Source organism: Erpetoichthys calabaricus, chromosome 5, assembly GCF_900747795.2.
Source record: "Erpetoichthys calabaricus chromosome 5, fErpCal1.3, whole genome shotgun sequence".
In the NCBI taxonomy this organism is placed as follows: Eukaryota; Metazoa; Chordata; class Cladistia; order Polypteriformes; family Polypteridae; genus Erpetoichthys; species Erpetoichthys calabaricus.
This window is the reverse complement of record NC_041398.2, coordinates 240,372,990-240,394,920: the sequence shown is the minus strand read 5'-3', so window position 1 is coordinate 240,394,920 and position 21,931 is coordinate 240,372,990. Positions and strand designations below refer to the sequence as shown.

The 21,931-nt window shown below is 44.3% G+C and overlaps 1 protein-coding gene across 2 annotated transcripts in view; it reads left to right on the top strand.

Moving 5' to 3' along the window:
* The first annotated feature begins 1,062 nt into the window (after positions 1-1,062).
* Positions 1,063-21,931, top strand: part of fhip1aa (FHF complex subunit HOOK interacting protein 1Aa) — a 126,774-nt gene continuing 105,905 nt past the window's right edge. For both annotated transcript variants that reach the window (XR_007935090.1, XM_028802698.2), the window contains exon 1: positions 1,063-1,407. The gene's annotated coding sequence lies outside the window, so the exon portion shown is untranslated. The remainder of the gene's footprint in view (positions 1,408-21,931) is intronic.

The window sequence follows — 21,931 nt, the reverse complement described above, 5'->3', positions numbered from 1 at the left end:
TGTGATGCACCTTCTGTTGGAATGATAAATGCAATACGTATGCCTCTGTTATAAGGCATTTGGTATGGAATTCGTAAAAGCAGTGTGCTAATGTTTGTGATGTGCCATCTGTTAGAAGGACAAATGCAATGCATATGTCTCTATTTTATGCAATCTGATGCATTAATACACATGTTTGTGATGCACCATCTGTTGGAATGACATGCAGTGCATACTTCTCTGTTATATTCCATTTGGAATGGGATTTGTAAAAGCAGTGGTGTCTGTGATGAACCATCTGTTGAAATGACAAATGCAATGCATATGTCTCTGTTAGAAGCCAATAGTATAGAAATCATAAAAGCATCACTTATGGAATTCATAAAAGCAGCACTAATGTGTGTGATGTGCCATCTGCTGGAATGGCAAATGCAATACATATGTCACTTCTATATGCCATTTGGTAATTCAATAATACACATGTTTGAGATACACCATCTGTTGGAATGACAAATGCAATGCATATGTCCCTATTATATGCCATTTGGTATGGGATTTGTAAAAGCAGTTCTAATGTTTGTGATGTGCCATCTGCGGAAATGACAGAGACATAGCAACAGGACAGACACACAAATACATAGACACACCCTCTTTTAAAGGTGAATATGTTTGGTGATCAGGAACAATGAAGTATTATGAATAAGAAACATTTCAGGAAATCAAGGAGACAAATACTTTTTCAAGGCTGTGTAATTTTTTTTCTGAATTTTTGTCTATGAATAATCTCTTTATTCTAAGCACTTCCGTATGGATTTTTTTTATTATTATTGCTAGATGTTCAATAATAAAGGCAGCTTACAAACGTCACGCACACCACTTACATAAGAGGACAGTTAATGATGGCACACTGTAAGCTGACTCCCCTCCCCTTCCCCCACAGGTGGTGGGTAACAGCTTGGCACGGGCACCTGTGCCACGACACACGTCACGCTAATCCGGTCTTTCCTGGGTCAGTAAGACTGAGGGAGCGGAGGGAGGAGCGAACGAGCAGCAGCAGCAGCAGGGGGAGGAGGACCGACGCGCTCGCCCAACTCACCTCACGGCTCACTCACAGCGGCGCAGGTTGCCGAGGAACGAGTGGGGCGCTGCGCTCGCGCGTATGGTGGAAGCGGAATTTTGTGCCTGTGCAGAATTTTTAAAAGCATCTGAAAAAGAATTAACAGAATAAAACAAAAGGAAAAACAAAAACACAAGCACGTGCGACCACAAGGAAGCAAAGCTGAGAGTTTTCTATAAACTGACAACACGTTTTCTTTCTAACGTTTGGGAATATTCATGAAAGGACGGCGACACTCGAGCCGGCTGAGGGTAAGGAAGGATTGTTGCCATCGAGAAGCCCGTCCCACACTGAGCGTCACCTACGATCAGGTAACATTAACTTTTAATTATGCATTCAATAAAAAGAAACTAAAATGACGTGTAGCGGATGACACCCCATGTTCTGCGTATTGTGCAGCCTTTTCGGGAACTTTGAGCGCTGTAAAGTTGTTGTGATGAAGGAAATTTTCATGGACGTGGCAGGAATGAGTTGGTTTTCTGCCTGCTTGTCACTCTCTCTCTCTCTCTCTCTCTGTGTGTGTGTGTTTGTTACGTCTGTTTAGACTCTCAATCTAATTTAAATCGCCTCAGGATGTCGCGCATGCGCAGAGGTGCCAGCGCTTTCCGCGTAACTTTATAGCTGGGGGCCGACCAGCTAAGAGGCGTTCGCGGCACCACCTTCCCGGCCGCCCCATCCTGACTCACCTGCGGCTGTGGCATTGACCAATTTAAGGGATGAGAGAGTTGACTTTCTGGAAAATATGAGCGAAGTATAAGCGCTGGCGAGATCGCTAGAAACGCGTTTATTTCTTTATTTGTATTGCGCTGCCATAGAAACCACGGGGAGAGGCTCACCTGCCTGGGGAGGAGGTGTGCAGGTAATGGCGTATTCATTAAGCTATTTCGGACTCTTTGGCAAAATTTATGATAACATGATTAACATGCGAGGGCAGCCCCGGACCCAAACATTTATATTGCCTTTTAGTACAGTCCTGGAGGAAATTGCCTTTTTTTGTTTTTTGGGGGGCAGAACGCAAAGTCAGTCGTTGTGCCCCTGGAACAATTTTCAGGTTAAGGGTCCTGCTCAAAAGCCTAACAGAGTAGGATCCCTTCTGGCAGTGACAGGATTTGAACCGTCAACCTCCTGGATACCAGCACAGATCCTTAGCCACAGAGCCACCACTCTACCCTAATTTTAAGCTAATTCGTAAGAATATGAGGTGTTGTTCCTGCCTTGTGCCCGCTGCATGCTTGGGTAGGCTCCAGCTTCCAATGGCCCTGCCCTAGATAAGAGGGTTAAGAAAATGGACGGATGGATGGATAGTCACTCAAGCAGTCCTGGACCCAAATGTTTATATTGCATTTTAGAGTTTATTCTTAGGGATTTGGGCTGGCACCCTGTCCAAACATGGTTCCTGCCTTGTGCCCAATGCTGGCTCGGATAGGGTCCAGCTTCCCATGAGCCCACTCTAGATAAGTGGGTTAGCAAGAGAAATAAATGGATGGATTGACAATCAAGTTTGCAGCCTTGAACCAACACATTTTATTGATTTGGAAGGATGGATTGCCATGTTTGCAATCTTGGACTCGAACAATTATATTTCATTTTACAGTACATTTATTCTTAGGTGTTGTTCCTGCCTTGTTGATGCTTCCTCGGGTAGGCTCCAGCCTCTTTGGATAAGCAGATTATGAGGATGGATGGATAGTCAAGCATGTAGCCCTGGGCCCAGACATTAATATTGTATTTTAAATGTCTATTTAGGAGATATGGGCAGGTGTCTTGTCCAGGTGTTGTTCCTGCCTTGTGCCCGCTGCTTGCTTGAGTAGGTTCCAGCTGCCAGTGGCCCTACCCTGGATAAGCGGGTTAAAAAAATGGATGGATGAATGCACGGATGGATAGTCAAGTATGCAGTCGTGGACCCAAACGTTTACTGTATATTGCATTTTAAAATTAATTCTTAGGGATTTGGGCTGGCACCCTGTCCAAGTTTGGTTCCTACCTGGTGCCCAATACTTGCTCGGATGGGCTCCAGCTTCCCACAACCCTGCCCTAGATAAGTGGGTTAGCAAGATGGATAAATGGATGGATGGATTGATTTTCAAGGTTGCAGCCTTGAACCAACACATTTTATTGCTTTTTATAGTACATTCATTCTTAGATTTTGTTCCTGCCTTGTGCCCAGATAGATAGATAGATAGATACAGGCCCGGTCTTAGGTATTATGGGGTCCTAGACGAAAGGGGGGTCCAGAGCCCCCCTGGAAGCTCTGCGAAATGCGTGAAAATTAGACCAAGGAGACGTTTCGGGGCCCCCCGGACGCCGGGGCCGGGGCCCTAGGCGGTCGCCTACTTCGCCTATGCCTAAGGCCGGGCTTGGATAGATAGATAGATAGATACTTTATTAATCCCAAGGGGAAATTCCCATACTCCAGCAGCAGCATACTGATAAAGACAATATTAAATTAAAGAGTGATAACAATGCAGGTATACAGACAGACAATAACTTTAAATAATGTTAACGTTTACCCCCCCTGGGTGGAATAGAAGAGTCTCATAGTGTGGTGGAGGAACGATCTCCTCAGTCTGTCAGTGGAGCAGGACGGTGACAGCAGTCTGTCGCTGAAGCTGCTCCTCTGTCTGGAGATGATCCTGTTTAGTGGATGCAGTGGATTCTCCATGATTGACAGGAGCCTGCTCAGCGCCCGTCGCTCTGCCACGGATGTCAAACTGTCCAGCTCCAGTGCTTGCTTGGATAGGCTCCTGCTTTCTGCAACCCTGCCCTGGATAAACAGATTAGGTAAATGAATGGACCCAAACATTTATATTGCATTTTAAGTTTATTCTTAAGGATTTGAGCTGGCGTCCTGTCCAGGTTTGGTTCCTGCCTTTTGCCCGATGCTGGGTCAGATAGGCTCCAGCAGCCTACAATCCTGCCTTAGATAAGATCGATAAATGAATGGATAGTTAAGCTTGAAGCCTTGAGCCTAAACATTTATATTGCATTTTACAGTACAGTTATCTTTAGGTGTTGTGCCCATTGCTTGCTAGGATAGGCTTCAGCTTCCTGGATAAGCGGGTTTGGAAGAATGGATGAATGGATAGTGAAATGCACAACTCTGGACCCAAACATTGCATTTGCATTTTATATTTATTCTTAAGAATATTAGCTGGCATCTTGTCCAGGTGTTGTTCCTGCATTGCACCCGGTGCTTGCTGGGATAGGCTTCATCCTCCTGTGGCCCTGCCCTTGATAACTGAGTTAGGAAGGTGGTTGGATGGATGGATAGTGAAGCATGCAGCCCTGGACCCAAACGTTTAGATTTCATTTTAGATTTATTCTTAGGCATATGACATGATGTTCCTGCCTTGCACCTGATGCTTCCTCATATGCGCTTCAGTTTCCTGTGACCCTGCTCCGGATAAGTGGATTTCAGAAATGGATGGATGTAAATTCTGTATTACTTAATAAAAAGTAAGTGTTTTTCTCTGGGTGTGTAAACAGTTCTGTATAATCCATAAAGATGAACAGAATATCCAGAACAACTTCAGGGATGGACAGGCACCCTGACCAGGGTTCAGGCTCAGGCCTCAGTAACCTGAAAAGTATGCCTGGATGGAATTTCCATAGATTTCATAATAATTCTTTGCATTTATATAGCACTTTTTTCACTACTCAAAGCGCTCAGCAATTGTAGGGTAAGGGCCTTGCTCAAGGGCCCAACAGAGCAGAGTCCCTTTTGGCATTTTACGGGATTCGAACCGGCAACCTTCCGATTGCCAGTGCAGATCCTTAGCCTCAGAGCCACCACTCCACCTTACATTCTAAATGGATACATTTGCTATTTTTGCCCATCACTCCAGCAACTGTAAAAACCTCATGCTGTTCCGGTGTGGTGCTGAGGTGTCACCCACTGCACTCGGCGTGTGGTGGTTGTGGCAACCTCCTCCTCTTCCTCCTCAACTCTACACTCAAAATAACCTATAATGTCAAGTGAACAAAAAGTGACAAGTGAAAAACGTGTTTTCAAAAAGTTTGCAATGAGAAGTCAAGCAAAATGACACCTTTTATTGGCTAACTGAACCGATTACAATGACACCCGGTTCAGGTAGCCAATAAAAGCTGTCATTTTGCTTGACTTCTCATTCCGTCCATAAAGGCTCACATGGTACAACACCCAACTACTACAGAAAGGTTTACAAATTAATTAAAAATCAAAAACTGAAATCTCTCATTCCTAGAAGAAGAATCCCCTTTGACAGGAATTCTGGCTATGAGTCCGCTTGTTAAGTCTCTACAAGCTTTGCACACCTGGATTTGGGCAGTTCATTCCATTCTTCCTGGCAAATCCTCTCAAGTTCTGTTATATTTGATGGTAGGCGTCTGTAAGCATCCATCTTCAGGTCTCTCCACGGATGTTCTATAGGGTTCAAGTCTGGGTCCACTCAAGGACAGTCAGAGACTTGTCCTGAAGCCACTCCAGCGTTGTCATTTGTCATACTGCAAGCTGAACTGTCGCCACAGACTGAGGTGACCTGCACCCTGGAGTGGGTTTTCTTTAAGGAAATCTCTCTATTTAGCTGCTTTCATTCTTCCCTCAATTCTGATCAGTGTCCCTGTGCCTGTACCTCCATAGCGTGAGCCTGCCACCACCATGCTTCATCATAGGGATGGCATTATGCTGGTGATGAACAGTGCCTGGTCTGTTCCAGACATATTGCTTGGAATTCTGCTTAAAGAGTCCAATGTATGTCTCATCAGAGCAGAGAATCCTTCTCATCATGTTCTCAAAGTCCGTGAAATGCTTTTTGTTCCAGAGTGGCTTCTGTCTAGGCACTCAACTATAAACACCTGATCAGTAGAGTGCTAGATGGTTGTCCTTCCAATAGGTTCTCCCATGTCAGTAGAGGACTCCTCAGGCTTTGTTGGAGGGACCACTGGGTTCTTGGTCACTTCCCTGACCAAGTCCTTTCTTGTCTGCTGACTCAGTTTGACCAGACTGCTAGCTCTCATAAGAGTCCTGGTGGTTCCAAACTTCATCAGTTTCACTATATTTGAGGCCACCATGATTGATAGAGGTCTGCTGGGATGGTTGTCCTTCCAACAGGTTCTCCCGTCTTAGAAGATAACTTCTGAAGCTCTGTTACAGAGACTTATTAAGTTCTTGGTCAAGGTTCTTCTTGCCTGGTTGCTCAATGTGGATGGATGGTCAACTCTATTGGAAGAGTCCTGGTGGTTCAAAACGTCTTCCATTTCACAGTAACTGAGGCCACTATGATTGATGGAGTTCTGCTGAGATGGTCATCCTTCCGACAGGTTTTTCCATCTGAGCAGAAGACTTCTGAAGCTTTGTTAGGATGACCAAGAGGTTCTTGATTACCTCCCTCATCAAGACACTTCTTACCTGGTGACTCAGTTTGCCAGGCGACTAGATCTTATAAGAGTTGTGGTGCTTCCAAACTTCTTCCATTTCACAATTATTGAGGCCATTGTGATTGATGGAGTTCCGCTGAGAAGAGCAGAGCACTTCTGAAGCTCTGTTCCAGAGACTATTAGGTTCTTGGTCAAGGCTCTCCTTCGCCAACTCTATAGGAAGAGTCCTGGTGGTTCCAAACCTCTTTAATTTTACACTTTTTGAGGCCACTGTGCTTCTGCAAACACACAGAGCTTTAGAAATGGCTTTATCCCCTTGCCCTAAACTATACCTCACCACAACTTGAATACAGAGGTCTATAGAGAGTTTCCTTGAACTTCATAGCTCGGTTGTTGTCCTAACATGGAGTGTGAATTGTAAGACCTTCTATACGCAGGTACATGTGGACCATTATATTGCCAAAAGTATTGGGACCCCCTTCAAATCATTGAATTCAGGAGTTCCAATCACTTCAATGGCCACAGGTGTATAACATCGAGCACCCAGGCATGTCGATGGCTTCTACTAACATTTGTGACAGAATGGGTCGCTCTCAGGAGCTCCGTGAATTCAAGCGTGGTACTGTGATAGGATGCCCCTGTGCTATAAGTCCATTTGTGAAATTTCCTCGCTACTAAATATTCCACGGTCAGCTGTTAGTGGTATTATAATAAAGTGGAAGCAACTGGGAACAACAGTAACTCAGCCACGAAGTGGTAGGCCACGTGAAGTCACAGAGGGGGGACAATGCATGCTGAGGTGTGCAGAAGTCACCAACTTTCTGCAGAGTCAATAGCTAGAGACCTCCAAAAGCTCAAGAACAGTGCAGCGTAGACAGAGACCTTCATGGAGTGGATCTCCAAGACCGAGCAGCTGCAGCCAACCCTGACATCACCAAGTGCAATGCAAAGCGTCAGATGCAGTGGTGTAAAGCCCACCGCCACTGGACTCTCAAGAGCAGTGCAGACGTGTCCTCTGGAGTGACGAGTCACGCGATCCGATGGACCAGTCTGGGTTTGCCAGGAGAACGGGACTCGCCTGACTGCATTGTGCCAAGTGTAAAGTTTGCTGGAGCTCCCCTTGTTTTTCGGGGTTGGGCTATGCCCCCTTAGTGCCAGTGAAAGGAACTCTTAATGCTTCAGCATACAAAGCCATTTTGGACAATTTTATGCTCCCAAGTTTGTGGGAACAGTTTGGGGATGTCAACATGACTGAGGATCAGTGCACAAAGTGGGGTCTGTAAAGAAATGGAGGAGCAAGTTTGGTGTGGAGAAACTTGACTGGCCTGCACAGAGAGAGTCCTGACCTCAACACGACAGAACACCTTTGGGGTGAATTCGAGCGGAGACTGTGAGCGAGCCAGACCTTCTCGTCCAACATCAGTGCCTGACCTCACAAATGCTCTTCTGGTCACTGATAAGACAGCCCCCGTACACAGATAGACACGACACCAGATGTCCACAACACACACTTTTATTTTCTTTCTTCTGCACACAGCACCTCACAATGTCCTTCCAGCCAAACTCAGTCCCTTCTTTCCTTCACTCTCCCAGTACTTCTGCCACCTCTCCTCCTCTCCTCACAAGCTCCGTCTTCTTCCTCCCGACTCCGGCTCCCCTAATGGAGTGAGACGGCCCTTTTTATACTGCCCCGGATGTGCTCCAGGTGCTCTTGATGATCTTCTGACGACACTTCCTGGTGTGGTGGAACTGCCGCATGAGCACCCGGAAGCACTCCGTGTTTGCCTGGAATCTCTTCCAGCAGCACTTCCGGTTGTGGCGGAAGTGCAGCAGTCCAGGGCTCCATAATCTTCCAGGTGATTATCAGTGAGACAAGCCGAGATTCTAGCCGATGTCTCCTGGAGCCATGTGGTACAGCTGTATCATTGACATAGCACTGATATGAGAAATTGTGGGATGGGATGATGGGGCCAAGATTCTTCTTCATGCTGTATCAGATATGGTCTGATCTTTCAGATGTTGTGTAGAGTGAATCTCCCTGAATGATAGACCCTTGCAGCGTGGTTAGTGAAGGCCATCTGGTCATCGATCACCACCCCAAGGTTGTGTTCAGACTTAGCAGGCGTTAGCAATAATGCGCCAAGCTGGAAACAGATGAGGTGCTGAATACATGGACTAGCTGGGATGACAAGAAGGTCCATCTTTGCCAGGGTGAGCCGGAGAATGGCGTTCCTTCATCTGGGTTGGTACAGCTGTGTATCATCAGCATTAAACTGATTTGAGCAACTGTGGGCCATGATGATAAGACCTAGTAAGGAGGTGTATAGAGAAATGAGGAGAGGGTCCAGCACCCATTGACATCTCTCCACACCAGGGTTTACTTGAATGGAAGGAGTCAAACCACCTGAGGTCAGTCCCAGTGATGCCAAGGTCAGAGAGGCTGGCAAGGAGGATCCGGTAGTCGAAGGCAGAGGGGAGATCTAGCATTTACTGGCAGGACTCCCGACCAATGAATGAGAGAGGAGGCGGGTCTTCAATTCAAAAGATCCTTGTCGTTTTGTCAGGATTTTCCAGAAGTGTTTTTTTTTTTTATGATATTTCTGCCAAAGTGTTTTTAAGACACTGTGAGGCTACAACTGGATCACTTGACACGTGGATTATGAGATTTTGAGGAAATTCATTTTCACTGGGATGTTTTGCTATGATTTGCTGTTTGCTCAGAGGTGGTCCCCACAGAAGCCTATTCTGTAAGCAACTTCCTAATCTCCAGTCTTGATAAAAATGTGTAGATTAAAAACTTTATCGGCTGTTAGTACAAACAACATGGGGTGAGTAACAGATAAGAAGTGTATCCTTTTTGGGCGGAGTATTCCTTTAATTTGTGTCTGGCAATCCAAGAAGCCACTGTACTGCCATGCTGCCCTGAGATTTTACAGTGGGACCTTCACTGTTAATATAGAATAAAGAATTTTTAAAACAATGTAAACAGGATGCATACCCTTTAAATTAGTTTTAAAGTAATTAGTTTCCACTGTCGAGAGGATGAAAGCTAGTTATGCTCATTCAGCTGGAATTTTAGATAAGGGGTTTCCTTCCTCCTTTGCAGTTGATCCACTCGTCGAATCTCCAGTTTTATCTTTCAGTCTTCTTGGCAGATGCCCTCAGATTTCGACTCAGAATGGCTGCTGTTTGGGTAGCACAGTGGCACAATGGGTATCGCTGCTGCTTCACAAGTCCTGCATCCGGGGTTCAAATTGTGTGAAGTTTGCACGTTCTCCCTGTGTGCCTGTGCACCTTCCTCCATGTGCACTCCAGTCTTCCTCCCACATCCCCAAAGATGTGTGGGTTTGGTGGATTGGTGATTCCAGATTCTGGTTCTCCTTGTCCTGGATTTGATCCAATTATGTTAGGAGAATTATTATTGTTATGTAATTATTGTTATGTTAGGGTGGAGTGCCCTCTCAGGGTTGGGAGCGAGATCCTGCCTCAAGTGGTGGAGTTCAAGTATCTCGGGGTCTTGTTCACGAGTGAGGGAAGAATGGAGCGTGAGATCGACAGGCGGATCGGTGCGGCGTCCGCAGTGATGCAGGCTCTGCATCGGTCTGTCGTGGTGAAAAAGGAGCTGAGCCATAAGGCAAAGCTCTCAATTTACCGGTCGATCTATGTTCCTACCCTCACCTATGGTCATGAGCTGTAGGTAGTGACCGAAAGAACGAGATCGCGAATACAAGCGGCTGAAATGAGTTTCCTCCGCAGGGTGTCTGGGATTTCCCTTAAAGATAGGGTGAGAAGCTCAGTCATCCGGGAGGGGCTCAGAGTAGAGCCGCTGCTCCTCCGCATCGAGAGGAGTCAGATGAGGTGGCTCGAGCATCTGATCAGGATGCCTCCTGGACGCCTCCCTTGTGAGGTGTTCCGGGCACGTCCAACCGGGAGGAGGCCCCGGGGAAGACCCAGGACATGCTGGAGGGACTATGTCTCCTGGCTGGCCTGAGAACGCCTTGGGATTCCCCCGGAAGAGCTAGAAGAAGTGGCCGGGGAGAGGGAAGTCTGGGTATCTCTGCTCAAGCTGCTGCCCCCGCGACCTGACCTCGGATAAGCAGAAGAGGATGGATGGATCGATGTTAGGAGAACCAGATATTGGTGGAGATCGTCTCTTTATGTTGGCAGTATTATGTTATGTTAGATGTTTTACATGTAATGCAGGACAGGTACATACCTAAATTTGGAATTAATAGGAAATTAAAAAAAACTCCATGGTGGATTAAAGAAGTTGCAAAGGAAAAACTGCTTTATAAGGCATATAAGACTAATGACTGCAAAGTGAATCGTAGAGCAGATGAGAACAGGAGGGCAATCATTAAGAAGGATATCAGGCAGGCTAAAAGACAGTTGGAGAGGAGTAGAGCAGATAAGGCGAAAGACGACCCTAAGGGCTCATTTATACTTCACGCTCAGAATGCGTACGCACCCGCATCATGGCTGCCGCGCATTCCCAGCGTTCATTTGACGCGTCCTCTGAGCAGGTCCTCAGAAGTTAATGCGACGCGTGCGCGAGTTACAGTACCAGTAAAAAGTCTGGGGGCGCAGTGTGCTAAAAGTTGGAATGTGACGTCAGAGTCTCTGTTTAGTATCTACATGTGACAGAAAGCTGCTTTGCATATCCTATGGGATCGATGCGCGCGCTTCGATGTTTGATGAATGAGCCGATGTGGTGAAGAAAAATGCCGACATACAAATGCATTCCTGGTGCTTTAGTATTCAAGTGTCGCATATTCCCCATCATAATGACGTGAAACATTTTAAAAGTCTCACATACCATCTGCTGTGCCGTCTTTATTCTGGGGCTTCCTTCTGACCTGACAGAAGCGGCAAACAGCAATAGATCACCACACAGAACACATTGAATGTATGATATTCCATCTTTCAGCACATTTAGAATCCTTCGATTTATACTTGATAACACTTTCATGATGAAGTGTATTAAAGTATGTATGTTACATTTTACAGATACAGTGCATCCGGAAAGTATTCACAGCGCATCACTTTTTCCACATTTTGTTATGTTACAGCCTTATTCCAAAATGGATTAAATTCATTTTTTCCCCTCAGAATTCTACACACAACACCCCATAATGACAACGTGAAAAAAGTTTACTTGAGGTTTTTGCAAATTTATTAAAAATAAAAAAACTGAGAAAGCACATGTACATAAGTATTCACAGCCTTTGCCATGAAGCTCCAAATTGAGCTCAGGTGCCTCCTGTTTCCCCTGATCATCCTTGAGATGTTTCTGCAGCTTAATTGGAGTCCACCTGTGGTCAATTCAGTTGATTGGACATGATTTGGAAAGGCACACACCTGTCTATAGAAGGTCCCACAGTTGACAGTTCATGTCAGAGCACAAACCAAGCATGAAGTCAAAGGAATTGTCTGTAGACCTCCGAGACAGGATTGTCTCAAAGCACAAATTTGGGGAAGGTTACAGAAAAATTTCTGCAGCTTAGAAGGTCCCAATGAGCACAGTGGCCTCCATCATCCATAAGTGGAAGAACTTTGAAACCACCAGGACTCTTCCTAGAGCTGGCCGGCCATCTAAACTCAGCGATCGGGGGAGAAGGGCCTTAGTCAGGGAGGTGACCAAGAACCCGATGGTCACTCTGTCAGAGCTCCAGAGGTCCTCTGTGGAGAGAGGAGAACCTTCCAGAAGGACAACCATCTCTGCAGTAATCCACCAATCAGGCCTGTATGGTAGAGTGGCCAGACGGAAGCCACTCCTTAGTAAAAGGCACATGGCAGCCCGCCTGGAGTTTGCCAAAAGGCACCTGAAGGACACTCAGACCGTGAGAAAGAAAATTCTCTGGTCTGATGAGACAAAGATTGAACTCTTTGGTGTGAATGCCAGACGTCACATTTCGAGGAAACCAGGCACCGCTCATCACCAGGCCAATACCATCCCTACAGTGAAGCATGGTGGTGGCAGCATCATGCTGTGGGGATGTTTCTCAGCGGCAGGAACTGGGAGACTAGTCAGGATAAAGGGAAAGATGACTGCAGCAATGTACAGAGACATCCTGGATGAAAACCTGCTCCAGAGCGCTCTTGACCTCAGACTGGGGCGACGGTTCATCTTTCAGCAGGACAACGACCCTAAGCACACAGCCAAGATATCTATCTATCTATCTATCTATCTATCTATCTATCTATCTATCTATCTATCTATCTATCTATCTATCTATATATATATATATATATATATATATATATATATATATATATATATATAAGTTATAAGTTATATATATATATATATATATAACTTTTTTCACGTTGTCATTATGGGGTGTTGTGTGTAGAATTCTGAGGAAAAAAATGAATTTAATCCATTTTGGGATAAGGCTGTAAGATAACAAAATGTGGAAAAAGTGATGCGCTGTGAATACTTTCCGGATGCACTGTAAATCGTTAATTTCTTTTAAATAATGAATACTGTTAATAATTACACACATGTTATGGTGACACGGTGGCAGAGCGGTAGCACTGCTGTCTCTGCCTGCCGTTTGCATGTTTTCCTGCTGGGTTTCCATAGTGGGCTCCAGTTTCCTTCCAAAGACATGCAGATTTGGGGATTTGGTGATGCTAAAATGACTCCAGTGTACTGTATGTGAGTGCTGGTATTAACCTTGCGATGGGATTGTTTCTGCCTCGTGCCCAGTGCTAGCTGGAATGGACACATCCCTGTATTGATGGATTTAATCATTAAGCATCCTTTTCAGAGATATTGCGGTAAGGTTTCATTGGAATTTAATGGATTCATGAAGCAGCGAAGCCGAACCTGTTCTCACCGTGATGATATCTCGCACTGCCATCTGGTGGATTCTTCCAGATTTACATAAAGTACCCTTGCAAGTATGAACAGTACAACACTTGTGTAGTGGGAGCGTCCGCTGGCATATAAATACAGTATATAGATCAGGGGTTCTCAACATCAGTCCTGGGGGCCCACTGTGGTTTCAGGTTTTTGTTCCAACCAGATTCATAATCAGTGACAACACCTGATAACACGGATCTCAATTAATTAGCTGGTAGTTTTTTCTCTTGTCTTATTCTACATTAAGAAAGCACCGCAGCATGTTTTACATTTATAAGACATTTCTGGGAATATTTCTGCTTTTGCTAGAGATTTAAATGCTTGACAACCTTTAGTTGATTTCATTCTATTTTGCCCTTTCTCTGTGCAGTTTGCTCCCTTCATTGTATCTTAATAATGACAACCAGCAGAGTAGACAGCCAGGCAAAGAGAACTGAATCACGAAAGGCTGCAACTACTTCAGCGTTAGACCCACTATCCATCCATCCATTTTCCAACCCGCTGAATCCGAACACAGGGTCACGGGGGTCTGCTGGAGCCAATCCCAGCCAACACAGGGCACAAGGCAGGGAACCAATCCCGGGCAGGGTGCCAACCCACCGCAGGACACACACAAACACACCCACACACCAAGCACACACTAGGGCCAATTTAGAATCAACAATCCACCTAACCTGCACGTCTTTGGACTGTGGGAGGAAACCGGAGCGCCCAGAGGAAACCCACGCAGACACGGGGATAGACCCACTAATTAGAAAATAATGAATTATTTAAACAATTAGAAAACCCGGCAAAAAACTGAATGAAAATCAAGATGAAAATATTGTTAAAAAGAAAACAAAAATACATTTTTCCCATATAACTGCTTGGTACATTTTAACTCTTTCTGGGCTGATGTTGACTTTTGTCAAAATTCAGGGGTAGAGGATGGTAATCAGCTGTAATCTGTGACAAATCTCGCTGTGTCATTTTAGTTCGCCTGTCTTTGCTAGAAGGAAAGTTAGCTTCGTTGATTTGACCTCAGTTCGTTCCATGTGCATGAATAGCAAAGAGCAAAGAACCTTTAAAATGGCATCGACATCTGGCGAGTGACCAATGTGAATGTGCAAAGCAAAATATTCTGTGGACGACATTTCGCATGTTATCACTGAATCGGACTCTGACTTGCTGGACTACGATTTTGATGCAAGTGATCTGGAGATGGAAATTGAGAACGAAAGTGAGGGACCAGCATCAGCTGATTGTGATGCTGAACACATATGTCCTACAGCAACGTTTGCCTGGGAGGACCACCACTTACAATGAGAAGAGGTACAAATCAGATTGCGTCACACTGCGACTGCCACCTCTGCCCACTTGCCATACAAAGACATCCAGGCAGCCGGCCCGCCACACATTTCTGCTGGCCATCAAGCCGTCCACCGCTGTCGAGCAGGTGACGACAGCAGCCACAGCACACAGCAGTAGACGTTTTATGTTGATTTATGGGTGACACCATTGGTTTGTGTGCTTTAAAGAAAACTGAGTTTTTTGGAAAACAATATTCAGCCCTCAAAGAGTTAATATATATATTGTGATATTTGCCTGGACACCACCAGTTGAAGACCACATCTTTATACAAAATACGTTTATTTTCTTGCACTTTCAATGCACAACACACTGTGCCTCTAGCCCCAGTCACCTTTCTCCTGGGCCCTTCTCTCTCTTGTCCCTGGGCCACCTGTCCCCTCTCTCTCTCTCTCTCTCTCCAGGAGCTTCATCCTGCTCCTGCTCCCGACTCCAGCTCTCTGATTGGAGGGAGGCGGCCCCTCTTATCCTCACCGAGATGAGCTCCAGGTGCTCTACCTGACGTTACATCCTGGTGTGGCGGAAATGTCAGGAGAGCACCCGGAGTGCACTCCGGGTGTCCCTGGAAGGATCAACGTCCATGGGTGTGGCGGAAGTAAATATGTCCCGGGCTCCATGAGGTTCGGGGCGCCCCCTGGCGGTGGATACTGGCCCCAACGGGCTTGAGCCTCCCTGCTCCCCTTCCGTGGGCCTCTTCTAATCCAGAGTGGTTGCCCCCTCGTGGCCCGGAGGATGATTACGCCACAAACTGGTCCTTCCAGGCGTCCCGGCCGGGTCTGACCCCCAGCCTCCTTTGACAATATATATATATTTTTTACCAAACTTAGTTTTCTAATGGGCGGCACGGTGGCGCAGTGGGTAGCGCTGCTGCCTCGCAGTTGGGAGATCTGGGGACCTGGGTTCGATTCCCGGGCCCTCCCTGCGTGGAGTTTGCATGTTCTCCCCGTGTCTGCGTGGGTTTCCTCCGGGCGCTCCGGTTTCCTCCCACAGTCCAAAGACATGCAGGTTAGGTGGATTGGCGATTCTAAATTGGCCCTAGTGTGCGCTTGGTGTGTTTGTGTGTGTCCTGCGGTGGGTTGGCACCCTGCCCAGGATTGTTTCCTGCCTTGTGCCCTGTGTTGGCTGGGATTGGCTCCAGCAGACCCCCGTGACCCTGTGTTCGGATTCAGCGGGTTGGAAAATGGATGGATGGATGGATAGTTTTCTAATCAGTGTGTGCTTGGTGTGTGGGTGTGTTTGTGTGTGTCCTGCGGTGGGTTGGCACCCTGCCCGGGATTGGTTCCCTGCCTTGTGCCCTGTGTTGGCTGGTATTGGCTCCAGCAGATCCCCGCGACCCTGTGTTCAGATTCAGCGGGTTGGATAATGGATGGATGGATAGTTTTCTAATTTCTATATTTGTGTCACAACACAGAATCTGGCAAATAACAATTCATTTAATTAGCCCAGGAGTCCAATTAAAAACTGAAGCTGGTTGGAACAAAAACCTGCAGCCATAGTGGGCCCCCAGGACCGACGTTGAGAACCTCTGATCTATATACTGTATTTCTAGAAAAAGAAAAAGTCCAGAGATTAGCAACTCGGCTGATTCTTGGGCTACAGGGGATGAGTGATGAGGAAAAATTAAAAGAGCTGAGCCTTTACAGTTTAAACACAAGGAGATTAAGAGGAGACCTGACTGAAGTGTTTAAAATTATGAAGTGAATTAGTCCAGAGGACCGAGACGGTGACTTTAAAATGAGTTCATCAAGAACACGGGGACACAGGTGGAAACTTGTTAAGGGGAAATTTCACACAAACATGATGAAGTTTTTCTGTACACAAAGAGAACGATAGACACTTGGAATAAGCGACCAAATAGTGTGGTAGACAGTAAGACTTTAGGGGCTTTCAAAACTCGACTTGATGTTTTTTTGGAAGAGATAAGCGGACAGGACTGGTGAGCCTCGTTGGGCTGAATGGCCTGTCCTCGTCCAGATTGTTCTAATGTTCTAGAAAAGGCTTTGTGGGACAAATGCATAAGAATTAGCCAAGTGGGGCAGCGCTGATCGAAACAACCCTTGAAGGGCCCACCAGGAGTCAGAAAACATCGGAGACCCCGTGAAATAATAATAATAACAATAATAATGACAACAGACTCTGAAATAATGAAACTGACAAAAGCAATCGGCGCCCATCATTGTTGATTCTGTATTTAACAAAATTCAGACTTTGCTTTTAGAGTTTTGATTCAACAGAATATTTCAAATAATAACACAAATGACAGTGGCAGGGATGAAAATATTGGGACTGTTCAACTAATGTTTGGTCGCACCAACCCTTTGCAGCTTGCAGTCACTGCACACAAGCGACTCCTGGACTCCCTCCATGAGACCCCTGCACCTGTCCACAGGCTGTGTGGCCCACTTGTCCTAATCAAACCGCTCCAGCTGGGTCAGGTTTGAAGGGGGTCTTCTCCAGACGCCATAGTTCAGTTCTTTCCATTGATGCCTGATTGGATTCAAATCAGGGCTCCTAGGAGGCCATTTCAGAGTAGTCCAGTGTTTTGTTCTTAGCCATTCTTGGTGCTTTTTGCTGTGTGTTTTGGCTCCTTATCCTGTTAGAGGGTCCTTGACCTGTGACTGAGACAGAGCTTAATGACACTGGGCAGTACGTGTCACTCCAGAATGTCTTGATAGTCTTGAGATGCCATTGTTCTCTGCACAGACTTAAGACACCTCATGCCAGACACAGCAAAGCAGCCCTAAAACATAAGTGAGCCTCCGCCATGTTTCACAGCAGGTCTGGTGTTTTTTTAATTTTGACAGCGTCATTGTTTTCATCAGAGCTGATGTGACTTCCCAAAGAGCTCCAATGTTGTCTCCCAGAACCACTGTGGCTTGTCAATACTTGTATTTTAGCAAATTCTAGTCTGGCTAATTTCCATGGATTCCTCCTGAGTCTTCTTCCATTGAGCCCACTGTCACTCTAAAAGTGACGGATGGTGTGATCAGACACTCGTGGACCTTGACCTGGGACTTCAGCTAGTATCTCTCTGGAAGTTGTCCTCCGCTTTTTGTCTGTCATTCTCACTATTGTTCTGCCCATTCTGGTGTCGATTTTCCTCTTGTGGCCACGTCCAGGGAGGATGGCTACAGTCTAATGGACCTTAAACTTCTTAATAACGTTTGCAACTGTTGTCACAGGGCCATCAAGTTTCTTGGAGGTGGTCTTCCACCCTTTACCTTTAACATGCTGATTGTCCATCATTTTCTTTCTGATCCCCTCAGACAACTCTCTCCTTTGCTTTCTCTGTGTGGGACACATGATGATACCAAACAGCAGAGTGATGAATTTTCTCCATTTAAATCAACCGAATGATCGATTGGCGACATATGTAACACTAAATAAAGAAAACAGCGAGTTTGAAAAATCACTCCAATCTGATAATATAGAATCTTTTCTAGGGGTCCCAACAAACGTGTCCAGGCCATTTAAGAATTTCTTTGCAGAATAAGCAACACTTGATCTCCTGTCACATTTGCTTTGTTTTACTCGATGACATCTCAAAGGCATGCAGGTACACAGGGGACAACTGCTTTTCATTTTGTCACTTTTAAGGAGGCAGACAGCACTTCTTCAATGAGCTGTAAGGGAACCAACAAATTTGTCCAAAGCTGTATTACAGTTTACAAGGTGTTTCTGTCTTCTTGATGGAAGATAAAAATGCAAACCATCTGCACTGCTCCATCTGTTGGAAAGACAAATTAAATGCATATATCTCTGTTATTCCATTTTGGTATAAGATTTGCAAAAGCCGTGTTAATGTTTGTGATGCACCATCTGTTGGAGTGAGAAATTCAATTAATTTTATCAAAGCAAATGTCTGTAATGTGCCATCTGTTGGAATGACAAGTGAAATCTGTATATCTCTGTTATATGCCATTTGGTATGAGATTCGTAAAAACTGTGTTAATGTTTGTGATGCGCTATCTGTTGGAGTGTAGAAATTCAATGAATTTTATTACTTCAAATTTTTGTGTTTCACCATCTGTTGGAATGGCAAATGCAATGACTTTTACCAATGCAAATAAATGTTTGTGATGCACCATCTGTTGGAGTGAGAAATTCAATGAATTTTATAACTGCAAATATTTGTGTTTCACCATCTGTTGGAATGGCAAATGCAATGACTTTTACTAATGCAAATAAATGTTTGTGATGCACCATCTGTTGGAGAGACAAGTGAAATGCATAAATCTCTGTTATATACCATTTGGTATGAAATTTGTAAAAACAGTGTTAATGTTTGTGATGCGCCATCTGTTGGAGTGAGAAATTCAATGAATTTTATTACTTCAAATGTTTGTGTTTCACCATCTGTTGGAATGGCAAATGCAATGACTTTTACCAATACAAATAAATGTTTGTGATGCACCATCTGTTGGAGTGACAAGTGAAATGCATAAATCTCTGTTATATACCATTTGGTATGAAATTTGTAAAAACAGTGTTAATGTTTGTGATGCGCCATCTATTGGAGTGAGAAATTCAATGAATTTTATTACTTCAAATGTATGTGATTCACCACCTGTTGGAATGACAAATGCAATGTCTTTTATTAATGCAAATGTTTGTGATGCACCATCTGCTGGAGTGTGAACAAGTGAAATGCATATATCTCTGTTATGTCATTTGATATGAGATTAGTGAAAACAGTGTTAATGTTTGTGATGCACCATCTGTTGGAATTACAAATGCAATGCATTTTATTAGTACACATTTGTGATGATGCACTGTCTGTTGGAATGACAGAGACACAGCAACAGAATGGACATACAGATGCTTCTTCTTTCATAAAGCTGGATAATGAGCCAAATTAACTTTATTAGCTCAATACAGTTATTACCACTTCTTTAATTTTGATTTAGTTTCTCCTCACTACTCCTTCACATTGGCTTTATGCACAGATAATGAAATAAACTCGACGTGAAATGCAAGGGCATGTGTGGCACGCTCCCTGAATCGGCCTTTGTCAGCCGGATGTTGATTCAGGATGATCCCCTTCCAGAGGTGCCTCAACTGCAGGTTTCCATTTCAGTAAGATGTGTTTTCCACTGAGGCTACAATGTCCCCATTGAGAGTGCCTGGGTGTGACCAAGTTCATCATGATTTGACATTTTTGTGAGCTGCGAAGTTTTTGGCTTATAATAAGATCATTTTGGCATGAAGTGCAGTATGAAGCAGGAGACTGCCATGACATGAATGAATGGATTGACATTGAACGGATTTAAAGGGTTCAGGGTTAAGCAGTATGAGGTTCAGGGTGCCATCTGACGGATATGCTGTCCCACTGCAGAAGAAGCAACCTAGATCATTCTGTACATTAAATTGTGAAAGTCTTGACAAGAGACATCCCAAAATAAATAGATCTGCCATTAAAACAGCTGTTTGGAAATGGGCTGTTTGGACAGGACCCCTTGTAGCGAGGAATAGGTTGCCTTCACATTGGGTGGAATGTGGCATCCTCCCATATACTGTACTCTAACATACTGGAGACTGCTTGAACCACTTGGCTGAAGAATATCAGCCGGGGATTCCTAAAAGCAGTGTTAATGTTTGTGGTGCGCCATCTGTTAGAATGACAAATGCAATGCATTTTATTACTACAAATGTGTGTGATGCGCCATCTGTTGGAAGGACAGTGACATAGCAACCAGACAGACATGCAGACAAACGAGCATTTGGGTCATCCAGTGCCTATTTGTCAGCAAGCGGGCTAGAACTTTGATACAGGTGGGTGTCCACCTAACTCTCTGCTTTATTGCTTGGATTATTCTTCCTATCATTTGAAATATGTTTGGCAGCAAAGGGCAATATTCATGGTGAGCTATCTGAACTGCCATTATGGGAGGAAAAAACAAACAAACAAATGGGTCACTTTTATTAACAAATTAATTGGCACACTTACATGGTGCTCCAAGTTTCAAACTGCCTCTTCAGCAAGCAAAAGTTGCAGCTGCTCTATGAACTATAAACACAAACAAAGAAGAACATTTTCAAACACTATAAAATATTAAAAAACTAGCTCTGCTACCTGTCTAAGACAAATTGAAATCAACACAGACCTCAGTGTTAACATTCGTATTGTACCATCTGTTGGAATGTATTTTGTAATGCATGTAGTAATAAAATGCATTGCATTTGTCATTCCAACAAGTGGCACATAATAAAATGCATTATGACAAATGTTTGTGATGCGTCATCTGTTGGAATAACATGCAATGCATTTATCTCTGTTATATACCATTTGGTATGGGATTCGTAAAAGCAGTGTTAATTTTGTTGATGCACCATCTGTTTGGAAGGACAGAGACACAGCAACCAGACAGACAGATACACAGACACATTTCCCTTTCATTAGGGTGGATTAGCTGTCTAAGATGAGTTGAAATCAAAGTAATCATATTAGAGCTCAGGGTTAATGTTTATAATATACCATCTACTGGAATTTTTTTGTAATGCATTTAGTATTGCATTGAATTGTATTGTTGCATTGTGTTTGTCATTCCACCAGATGGCACATCATTGCTAATGAAATGCATTACTACAAATGTTTGTAATGCGCTATCTGTTGGAATGATGTGCAATGCATATGTCTCTGTTATATTCCATTTGGTATGGGATTCATAAAAACAATGTTAATATTTGTGATGTGCCATCTGTTAGAATAATAAATGCAATGCAGTTTATTACTAATTTTACTACTAATAAAATACATCATATGTTTGTGATGCACCATCTGTTAGAATGGCAAATGCAATGAATTTTATTGCTACAAATGTGTGTGATGCACCATCTGTTGGAGTTACAAGTGAAATGCATATATCTCAGTTATGTCATTTGGTATGGGATTTGTAAGAAGTGTTACTGTTTGTGATGTGCCATCTGTTGGAATTACAAATGGTCTGTTTGAATGAATCTGTTTGAAGGACAGTGACATAACAACCAGATTGACATTAAGACAAACACACAGACACTTTTCCTTTTGTTAAGGTGGGCTAGCTATGAAATGCATATATCTCAGTTATGTCATTTGGTATGGGATTTGTAAGAAGTGTTACTATTTGTGATGTGCCATCTGTTGGAATTACAAATGGTCTGTTTGAATGAATCTGTTTGAAGGACAGTGACATAACAACCAGATTGACATTCAGACAAACACACAGACACTTTTCCTTTTGTTAAGGTGGACTAGCTGTGCTACTCATCTAAAATGGGTTGAAATC